Source organism: Corvus moneduloides, chromosome 6, assembly GCF_009650955.1.
Source record: "Corvus moneduloides isolate bCorMon1 chromosome 6, bCorMon1.pri, whole genome shotgun sequence".
Lineage (NCBI taxonomy): Eukaryota > Metazoa > Chordata > Aves > Passeriformes > Corvidae > Corvus > Corvus moneduloides.
This window is the reverse complement of record NC_045481.1, coordinates 11758620-11767797: the sequence shown is the minus strand read 5'-3', so window position 1 is coordinate 11767797 and position 9178 is coordinate 11758620. Positions and strand designations below refer to the sequence as shown.

The following is a 9178-nucleotide window of genomic DNA, read 5'->3' as shown; positions in this document are numbered from 1 at the left end:
CCCATCCAGCCTGGTCTTGAACACTTCCAGGGATGGAGCATCCACAGCTTCTCTGGGCCAGCTGTGTCAGTGCCTCGCCACCCGCACAGTAAAGAATTTCTTCCTAACATCTAATCGAAATTTCTTTTCTTTTAGTTTAAAACCCTTGTTCCTTCTTGTCCTATCACTGTGTAAAGAGTTGTTCTGCCTCTCTTTTATAAGACCCCTGTAAGTACTGGAGGGTCACACAGATCTCCACAGAGCCTTCTCTCCTCCAATCTGAACAACTCCTGCTTTCTCAACCTTTCCTCAGGGGCTCCAGGCCTTGGATACTGGTCATGGCTGTCCTCTGGATCCAATTCAACAGGTCCATGTCTTTCTTCTGCTGAAACCAGGACATCATCACCACTAGTTGTGTAGTCTACGTGGTCCCAAGGCACAGGCACATGGTGAGGTGTTTATTTACACACCTTTAACCAAGAAGCATCTAAGCCTGTGACAAAACTGTCCCTCTGCAGAAATGCTGGGAAGCAGAAACAAAGGGTACCATTTGGAGAAGGAAAGCAAGCTGCTATCCACTTTTGTATTGCAGTAGTGTTTTCAGGAAGTGTTTTGAACACTTTAGTGCAATAAATAAAGGAAATTGAGCTAATAGGTTGCCTTGAACCTCTGTTGTGAAAAGGAAAATAGCAAGCAGATCTCATATTGCAGGAGGCTGAACACGTCAGATGTCAGCCTAACATAATGACATCTCTGCTGTGGGCTGCAACCATCTGAGGCAGTAGTACTTCCTGCAAGGAAAGCAGCATCCAGGGGAACCAGTTCCTCATCTTTCAAGGAATTACACTGCTTAACAGACACATTTGTTTCCCAATGTAATGTTATTGTACAGTTTTCTGTACTGATTATTTTCTCTCTTTAAATTAGGCTTTTATTTTTGTTAGCAATCTGAATTTAATGTCTGTTCTGTGGCTGGGGTAAAAAGTGTACACCTTGCTTTTATAGTGCAGCCTATTCACTTTTCAAGTTTCAGACCAAATGCCAAATGCTCTTGCTGCAGGATTGAAACTCATCTAAATTATTAATAAAATAATTTCAGTGGAAATGAAATTGTCACAATGTAATTATATAATAATATATGTATATAAGTATTGGAAATAATACATATACCTTTGCAAGCTATATGGTGGAAAATATCTTCCTCCTATTAAAGATATGGGCACACATGCAAAGATAAGTGACTGGCCCAGCAAAAATCTCTGCTATTTTTCTAGGCAAACAATCCCAACATAACAGTCCAATGGAAAATCATTTGTTAAATAGAACTCAGGTCGCTGTAGCTGCTGGGAGGCTTATGCTGACAAGGATCAAGATCAGTAGTTTATCTACAGTTTGTGTTCTAATTTGTATAAATTCCTGAATAATTTTAATGTGATTCAAATGTGTAAGGCAATTAAATGTGACGTTCCACAGCCAGAGAGCACAGTCTGTGCATCTTCAGTAGGTTTAAAACGAGCCCTAAAGCCTTTATAAGACTTGGTGTGTGGGAAGTCTCTAGAATGGCTAGAGGCATGAATTGAATGTACTGTAAATAAACTGTGGCATGAAAACTTTCACTAGTGCCGAGAGAGGAGAGAAAATGCTGATGAATGTCGAAATGATAACATTTGAATGCGGTGGGTAGCTCCTGCCTGACACACATAGGGCTGGAGCAGAGAAAAATTGATTGATTCAGCCAGCACAATGAGGGAGAAGCCTGACTCTGACACCACCATTAAATAGGAAAAATTTTGACAGGCAAGTCAAGCTATGCCATATGTTTTTTTCATCATTGTTATACACTTCTGAGGAGCTGCTGCCCTGGTGCCTGCTCTGCAGATGTGGTTCTGCAACATCAGGGGGCACCATGATTTTCTCAGGTCTGCCCTGTGAGCCTTCAGGAAAACAGAATCCTCTCTTGATTTCCAGTCTCTATTTCTTGGACAACAGGCAGCAGACTCAGCAATATTAATGGCAAAGATATCTGTAGTCTGGATCCTGAGGGTCTGGGAGGTTCCCAGGCTTGGTTGCTGTTTCTCCCATATTTTCTGATGAATCTCACTTCATTCTGTTGTCTGTTTTGTGTCGCTGTGCAGTCCTAGGCTAGGATTGTGTACCCCAAGATATGAGATGGAGACATGCCTCTCTCTTGTGTTCTTGCCTTACATTTTACCTCCTCCCACTCTCACCAAGTATTCACAGCTGTCCAGTCCCTTGCACTATTCATGCCACAGATTTCAAAACCTGCCTGGACAGCCCATGGAATCTCCATCACTGATGTAATGAGGAAATGTTGCTGTGTGGATACAGCTATTACTACAGCATCTGTAGAGCAACTGAGAGCCTTAAAGGCATCATCTGAGACTTGTGCTGGTTCAAATGTGATCAAAATCTGACTGTCACCAGCCTCTGAAAGAGTAGCTGAGAGACTGCTAGTTGCTGTCTGCCAGCCATGTTACAGTCATGAGGCTTCTCCCAGGCTCTTGCCAGCTGTGCAGCTCCTGCAGAGAGTGAGTGTGCTCTCCAATGAAGTGGAAAGCCCTTTTTTAGATGGGGGGGTACTTCCTTATCACCTCTTTAGCAGCTGCACCAGTCCAGTCCAGTGCGCTCTCTGAGCAGTCTTGCTTCTCTGAAGTCTTCCCTGTTTTGTTTGTTTGGGTTATTTTTCACCAGGAAGAGCTATTTCTTTCAACAGCTGTGTGAAACTTTACCCTCTCAGCAGGAGAATATCTAGAGCAATTCCTAAGTATCAATGTTCAGCTAGAGCGGATGGCACTAATGGAAGAATGTAGGTGTGGCCAGGGTGGTGCCTTCTTTTGAATAGATTTTTTTGTGTGTGTGGATTGATAAATAGCTTTGGCTTGCGAGTATAAAGATAAACTGCAGAGTGTTGAGAAATATGATACATGCAGTGTCAGTGCCTGTGGAAAAATGAGGTGGAGCCCAGCTGTTCTGTAGTAATTTCCAAATACTGTATGCTGAGGCTTCTGCTCTTTCAGTTTAAGAAGCTTTGCAAGGAGAAAGGCCTAGCAAGGGAAAGGGAGAGCCCAGGGTAATGGACTTTGTTCAAATACTGGTAGTTCAAATAGTCCCCTTCATTTCTCTATATGAGGCATGCATAGGTGTGAGGTGTTGAAGCCCAGGGACTGACCTGTGAATAGGAAATGCTAGATTTCACATTAAAAGGGAAAAAAATACTAAGGATAAGAAACCATAGTATTTGGTAATGGTAGGCAGGTAATGGAATATGCATGGCATATGCAATTATAATCAAGAGACTATTATGTCAAGTACTGTATAATCAAGTAATGAGAGACAATCCATTCTTCATAAGCTTAAAGGATAAAAAGATAGAAGAATTACCCTAACTTTTTATAAGGATAAAATACAAATGTTGGACAAATTACCTATTTGGTAGGGCTTGGGACTTGTGTGTGCATTTTCATGAGTTGAAAGTTAGGGTGTTTGAGTCGGAGCAACACTTTCTCTCTAAACAAAGCAGAAATTTAAAGCTCAAAACAAACTAGTCTTAGAAGTCAGAGACAAGTGGAGTTATGATCTGAAGCAAGAAATCAAGTTTAATTGGTGTCATCTGGAGTGCCAAAAAGTGCATTTCATCTTCATCATCAATAGAGAATGAAAGAAAAGTAAAAGGCAGTCCAAACCTATTTTAAATAAAATACTTGTTCAGGGTCTTTGCAAAGTGTGACTTCACTGGATTTCTTGTGTTCCCACACCTTGGCTTTCTGGGCTCTGAAATCTCAGTACTGAGCTGTTTACTGGCATTCTTTTCAATTAGACCATTTCTCCTTGAGTAGCAAATGTTATTCGGTTAAACTGATTTAATTTCAGGATTGTTTTTCCCTACTGACACAAGTCAGGTCTTTATAGGCAGGACTGACAGCTCTAGCAAAAAACCCCATATCACTGCAGCTTGCAAAACAGGATTTTTTTTTCTCTTTAAAAAGAGGTGGGGGAAAAAGCCAAAATAAGATTGAAAGAAAATGGTATGTGTTTCTGAAAACCTTTTCCTGGGACTTTTCATAATGCTCCCTAAAAATCAGGGGAATACAGTAAATGTTGTGACTGGAATGTTTTACTGCATTTTGTGCTGACAGAGCAATCATCCTTGCTCTGCCTCCATTCCCTTATCTACCCTTGCAGTTTGTCAGGAAAATCCAAGTTGGTTCAAAACAGAAAGATGCAAGTTCTCAGCTCAGTTACATATTTTCTCTGGCATTCTATGTATTCTCTGGGCAAAATACGGAAAAAACCCCAGTTTTATTGTAGACAAGCACGACTGTCTTAGAAATAATTTGGCCTTTTAACAGTTTGGATGCACAGATTAATTTCTGAATTTTCTTACTTCCGGTGTCAGGTCTTTCCTTCCTCACCTTCAGGCTATTGTGGACTCTGTAAGCACAGGTAAGTGGGGATGAATCAGAAAATGATGATTCAGTTCCTGTGCTGAGGCTGAGCTTGAGAACTTGAGCTTTCGTTCTTTATCTGTTTCTCAAGTTATAACATAGGCAAAAGGCCAAGAGCCTTAAAATCTGCTAACACTAAAATAGATAACTCCTTACTATCTCTCTGGGATTAGACATGTCATCTTAGTGTAACTCCCAGGGCTTTGGGGATAAGAGCATTTCCCTCATTTGTGGAGGATAAAGATCGTGAAGTGCTGAAGGCCCATTGAAATAAATTGTCAAATTTGAGTCAAGTGAACATAAGCCTGGATTTATCTCCCTGCCAAAAATAATCCCACCAGATTCGACACTAGTAATTTATCAGTTAGAAGTGCTGTTGCTGTTGTCCCCATCTCCTCAGGTCGGTGGCACAGTGGTTTCTTGAGGTGAGGGGTTCTATGCTGTCTGGACTTTCAGTGTAGGTCTTCCTCCTCATGTCACCCTATGCAACTGGTCTCCAGACCAAGAGGAATTCTACTGTAACAATAAAAGCTCTACTTTAACAAAAAACCTCTTGAGTGGGACCCCACTGAAATTTATAACCCTTATGTGCTGACGATGCTTTTATTCCTTGTGATCTGTTTTGCAGTGTCACATGCGAAGATCTGGAATGGGAAAGGACTCTGGCTGACATTGACATTACAAATTTAATGATTCTGGGACTTGCTGCTGTTTCTCTTCTTCTAAATCATAGCGCTGTCATAGCTCATCTGAGTGTAGTAAATACTGCTGAGGCTCTGCAGCTCGTGCGTGTCTGCTCTGACTCATAAATTGCAAAGGAAAAATTGAGACGGGTGAATATATTTAAATATTTATTCATTAGAGCTGACTTCAAAGATTAGAATTTTTCTGAATTATCCTGGTTAGAGTATTAGTGCATATGTATCGTGATGGGTGTGTTGTTGAGAAGGCATTTAACTCCCATCAAGGATATTTTCCAACAGTTGCATCTTGTATCCATGCATCTTGTTTTGGCCCTTGCAGATGAAGATGTTCTCCCTACTCTGGGATGGAGTAACATTCTGCAGGGATGACCCTTGCCTCAGCAAGCGGGGGTGGGAGGGGCTTTACCACTCCCCACAGGTGTGGGATATGGGGCCGACAGCATCCTTAAGGAGCTCCCATCTGGCAGAAAACAAAGTGCCCTTTGCAGCACGGGGGCTGCAGGAGCCTGGGGAAGAGAGACCTCAGGGGCTCTTGGAACAACAGCCTTCCAAAACTTTGCTGCACTGGACATTAAGCTGCTGTCTAAGGTCTTGTGGGGTACGAAAGCAGCAGAACCTTTCATTGCATGAATATTCGAATTATTATTTTTAACTGCAGCTGAACAAACCCTCTCAGTTACTAAAATACAGCAAAAAGAAAATACCAAAGAGAAAATAATGTGAGAGAAGCTGGAATGAATGACAGTCTGGTAAAGAATGACTGAATAGCCAGAGTTGTTTTATAACAATGAAGTTTGTTTTCAAAGACATGGAGGGAAGATTGGGAAAACAATGAAAAGCTTCTGGTAATGTTGATACAAGACCATGTAGACAACATGCCATGACTTAATGCTTACAGATCAGCATGTACAGTCATTAGAAGCCACTCCAATCTGTGTGGTCCTCTCCTTTCCTTGAACTGCACTTTTGTATAGGGGGTTTGAACAGCTCATTGTTCATATTAAAATGTTATGGTATTCAGCATTAGAAAGGTGAGGAGGGTGTTCCTTAAAGAGAATAAGAAGCAGTTAGTGTCCTGAGAGGAGTGTCTTCCAAGAAAAAATCGGAGAGGACTACATTTACATAATTTAAGCAATATTTAAGGAGACATATAGTAATGGTCTGTAAAGATTACAAGGTTGCAAACATGAATGGGGGATAAGAATTTTATATGAAAATCCAAAGGATGCCAATTAGTACTTTAAAATTAAACAAGGGGAAATTACTCTAAGTAGCTGCATAATCACGCTATGTGATAGATTATAAAGTGAAAATTCTTTTTAATTAAAAGTGCTGGAAGGGGAAAGGTTCAGTTTGATTAATTTTCTAGTTTGGGTGAAGAAGTTAGAAACTCTTGAATTGAAAATGACCTATGTTATGGCTTGCCATGGTTTAAACTTAAAAATTTTAGACTTCTAAAAAGCTTAACAAAAGGGACCTGCATTATTCATAATTATTGAGATTATGTACCTTTTTTAAAGCTTAATTTGGAGTAAGAAAACATCTCAAAAATGCATCTGCTTTCCATTTCATAATAGCTTTGGTCTGTTATTCCTGGTGCATTGTACCCCATATCCCTAGTAGTATTTTGGTAGTCTTGTCTGCTTTGATATGTGATTCAATATGCCTCACTCTGATTTCTTTCAGCGCCTTTTGTTTTCCCCCGATCAGTGTTCTGTGTCGTCTACATTCTGCTTTCAGTTTTCATTCATTAAAATGACATTTTTCATCTTCTGCTTCACTGCACTGTTGGGGACTTGCCACTTCTTTTACTCACTCTTTCTGTTCTTACTTACAGCAAATGAAATAATTAATCAAATCAAAATTCCTGCCATAGTTACCTACAAACCCTGCATACAGAATTTGATGTCGTTTTTGTGTCAGCATGCAGACACCTTGGCATTCTAATAATGCTTAAGAGAAAATTGCACATTTATGTCCTTGGGAAAAGGTATTTCATAGCAAATTCTCAGCCACTGGAGTGGAGGGGTCTGTGGCACTTTGGCTGAAGATCTGTTGCTTTGCATTTCTGGAGACTCTTGTCATTAAATGAACATAAGAGTAAAGTTTATCAAATCACCTCTACTTGAATGAAAAAGGGAAGCCAGCTGTTCTCTATCAGAAAAGTCCTAGAGAACGTAAGTGCTCTGAGAAACGTGGTGCCAGACAGATCTATTACCCCTTTCATCTGGGTTAAAACTTATTCTCTGCCTTTGTCTCTTTTTAACAAGTTTCAATCTCTTAAAATCTCGGTGACTGTAAGTCTGTACAAACAGACTGTCTGATGGCACAGCAGAGCTCTGTAGGCTGCTTTAAATATCTCCAATGACATACTCTAAAACTCATCATGATTTTTTTGGGTTACTTTCTCCTCGTGTGAAAACTGAAGGCAAGCAAAAAATTAAGACATTAGTACAAATAAAAATTTATTGTGAAAACACCTATCATCATTCTGGCCTTATGCCTCAGGTCTCTCTCTGTGGATGTCTCAATAAATCTAAACTGAATGTGACAAAATTAACCCCAAAATTCTGGGACTAAATCCTTTATTATAATCTTTCAAAGTTATTTTTGTTTGGAAAAATTAAACCAAACCATGGTATACCTGTAAATCTGAGAAAATTTTGATGAATTATTAAAAGTGTTTCTCATGCTCATAGGAAATTAGCAAACATATTGTCAGTTTTTCTAATTAAGGAGAAATTTAAATCAACACATTAAAGCTAATAAATTTTATAGTCATTTTGATTGATTCAGTTGAAATACAGGGTAATATATTGTTCTGTAACAGAATTCATTACAGAAAAATGTTACAAGGTTATAGGCTATTTTACAAAAACACCCAGTACTAATTGACTGAAAAGGCTGGTTTTAATCTATGTATTAGCGCACATAAACTGAGAAAAAGAGTCAAGTGAAGCATAGAAGCAGACTTTGAAACTGCAATAGTATGAAAGAATATAATAGAACAGGATATTAAATAATCAGAGATACAGTATCTAGCAGAAATGTAATTCTGTGTAATTGCCAAAATAGCACTTTAAGTCAAATAATGAACAATATTATAAAAGGATTATTCTGACACTGTGTTCCAGTTCATAAATGAGACAATTTACTGTTCTGTAGCTTACATATTTTCTTAGGTGAGATAACAGTTAATTTTCACTTCTTCCATACAAATCCTTGTATTCATTGACCAGAGAAATGAATGCCTTGCCTTAGGGATTGTCTAAACTTTACATACCTGGATGAGTCAACAGTGAGGATTTTTTTATATCTGTTTTCTATCTTCGTGTTTCGAAGGGGAAATAACAGCTCTTCTGGATCTCCAAGTCAATTTACTGCAGGTCACATCCTGCCATAAGAAGCCCTTGGCCTTTGGAAAGCTCATTGTATGTGTTTATTGTCTACTTCATGGAATTATTTGCAGCTTGCCCTACCTCTCACACTCACTGTGAGCAAGTTTGGGAGTGTAAAACCACAAGGCCTGTGGCAGCTTTTGTACTGAAATGAGCACCACTTTGGAGCTATCTCATGCCTTACCTGTGTGATATTATTTGCTACTGCTGTTCTCCATGGTGCTGCAATAGACCCTGGAGGAACTGCAGGGACTTGATGCCTGATCAGACAGCACAGCAAGTACTTGCACACATCAATAATGGTCAAATTTTTATATTATCCATGAAGAAAATGGAGAGCAATGGGAGATATTCATACCAAATGCATTGAATCTGTGGCCTCATGATTGAAGGTGCTTATGTGGGAAATGAACAGTTCAGTAGTCCTGGTTCATAGTTAGTTGCCAGGTAACTGCTTTCAGAGAATCAGCAGAAAAAGTATATTTTCTTAATAGCTACTGAATAGATCATTATTTTAGCTTTACAAGGAGCTAGTTTATATTTCCACAGTGATCTCACTGATTACTACCACATATTGCACTAAGCAAGGGCTTCCCCCATACATGAGCTATCGAGATTCAGTATTTTAAGT

At 39.5% G+C, this 9178-nt stretch overlaps 1 long non-coding RNA gene across 1 annotated transcript; it reads left to right on the top strand.

Moving 5' to 3' along the window:
* Positions 1-4364: 4364 nt before the first annotated feature.
* Positions 4365-8241, top strand: LOC116445817. Its single transcript, XR_004240893.1, has 2 exons — positions 4365-4443; positions 5074-8241. It is a non-coding gene; the product is annotated as an uncharacterized LOC116445817 (long non-coding RNA).
* Positions 8242-9178: the final 937 nt, after the last annotated feature.